This window comes from Primulina eburnea, chromosome 18 (assembly GCF_022965805.1).
Source record: "Primulina eburnea isolate SZY01 chromosome 18, ASM2296580v1, whole genome shotgun sequence".
Lineage (NCBI taxonomy): Eukaryota > Viridiplantae > Streptophyta > Magnoliopsida > Lamiales > Gesneriaceae > Primulina > Primulina eburnea.
In genome coordinates this window covers 30,864,687-30,867,030 of record NC_133118.1, presented here as the reverse complement: position 1 = coordinate 30,867,030, position 2,344 = coordinate 30,864,687, and positions in this window count along the sequence as shown.

Here is a 2,344-nt window from a genome sequence, read left to right as displayed (position 1 = left end):
TTGCTTTGGCCATATGACCGTTGTGAGATTATTTTTGGAAATAAAATTCGATAAGATTTGACAAACCGAAACAATTCATTTTTGTAAAAATATTATATTTATTTAAAAATTATATTATAAGACATAAATAACAGATTCTTTATCTTAAAATATTAGTATATATAATAAATGGTTCTTGCAACTTAAAAAAAAAAGATATTTTTATAATGAATAAAAAAATTCTTTTTACAAGGAAAATTGTATAGTATTCTTGTGTAATAAATATTAAAGAATTGCATTGAAATTGATGATATATAATTGTATGGATAATGCATTATTAAGGTTGGCACATTTTAATTTTCTAAAACATGAGGATTTGAATTCTGATTACTTATGTTCTTTGGGACTAAAGATGGCAACAAAGCTCACAATTATCAGATATATTCATAATATAACACATTGTGTTATATTAATTAAATATTAAAGCTCGTGACTTTTTGTAAATTATCAAACAAAATAATTTGGATCGGAGCTCGACTCGAAATTCAAATTAAATGTTTTTTCCAGTTTCAGAATATATAAAAATATATTTGAAATAAAAGCTCTCAATATCACTATCTTGTCATGTATGCATGTGATTTTACAGTTTAAAATAAATGAAGAAACATTTAATATATCTAAACTTTTGTAAAAATTCTTATATTATATTTTATTAAAAATGAAAAAAAGAGTTCTTTTTAATATTTGTTATTCGTTAGTAATAAAAAATTTGATATCTAATTGAACTTGTTAATTGAAGCTCTTGATCATATATTTCAATAGTCAAATATTTTTGTTACTCATTTTATACCAAAAATTATTTTCTTGAATTTTTTTTTGTAAATATATATATTTTGTTGAAATTAACTTTTTATTAAAAAATAATAAAACATTATTTCAAATTAGGAATTACAGCATATAATAAATATTAGTTGTCCAGAGCAACGCGTTGCGTTCTTTTACAATTGTGATTTTGTTTCTGATTTTATTTTTTAACCAATTTATGTAAATAGATTATAGAATATGAAGATAGTTTTGCCATTTAAATAAAAAATAGAGGTAATATAATAATAGATCATGTCCGAACTTTAATATAATAATAGATTAATAACATATTTATCTAAAATTTTGAAAAACTAACTAAATTATAATATAGTTTTGAAAAAAGGTTTTGCTGCGAAGTTTTATGTATCCATTATTCATTTCAAATAAATTGACAATTAAAACTATTGGTAATGAATACTTTGGCCTTGTAAGAAGGATTGAGCAAAAGTTCTCTACCCGGGATTTTGTACAATCGTGATCGTATCAGATTAATAATTTGATTATACTGGTGTCACGCCCCGGGACGAGGGTTGGTTGACATCGGCGTTGCTCTCAAATTTACATTTGAAAACAACAAGCCTCAGAAGTACAAAATTCATAAACCAGTCTTTTTATTCATAATACGGAATAAATCTATTGTCTGTTACAACTCGAAAATTAATGTTTTTCAGCGGAAATGTAAAACCAGACATAAAAGTATCTTAACAGATGTAGCGGAATTAACATAAACATAAACTGAGAACAATAGTCTCATTCACCAGCCCCAGAAACTGGATCTGCTCTTCTTCTTCTAATATTTCTTCCTCGTTCTTATATGAGATGGATTTGATGGGTGAGTGATATGATTGTCACTCAGTAAGCAGGGGCGAGAATAACTCCCAGTTTTTGAAATCGTTTCAACAGAAACAGTAATACAATAATATACAGAAACTCTTATTTTCGGAACAGGAATCAGAATTCAGAAATCACAAGTTTCAGAACAGAAATCAGAATTAGTAAGCACTGAGCACGTTAGTGAATTTTATGGCTAAACTGATATAAGTCCTCTATATGTTCTCTCCTCTAAGGGGTGAGGTCAGAATCAGAATTCAGAAATGTTCATAATATACATTCCTACCATTAGTTCACTAGGGAGTTTCAGTGCTTCAAAATCAGATATCAGAAATCAAACATACGGAACTGTGCTTTAAAACAGATATTAATAAACTGATTTCAAGATATTTATACATAAGCCCACTTACCGTAATTTGCTAAAAGTGTTTCGATTGAAGTCTGAATTTTGCTTGTTCTTGCTACTGGTTTCTACTGCTCGAAAATCAGCACTCTCTTAGCTCGAAAATTCAAGTGATAACTTAAGATTTGGGTAACACCAATTCAGAGATTTGAGGGTATTATTTATAGGCAAAAATCTGACTGTTAGCCTCCTCATTAATGACCATAATCTGACATTAACAGCCTTTATTCCATGTTAATGCTTCAGTTACAAGTTTAAGCTGAATCA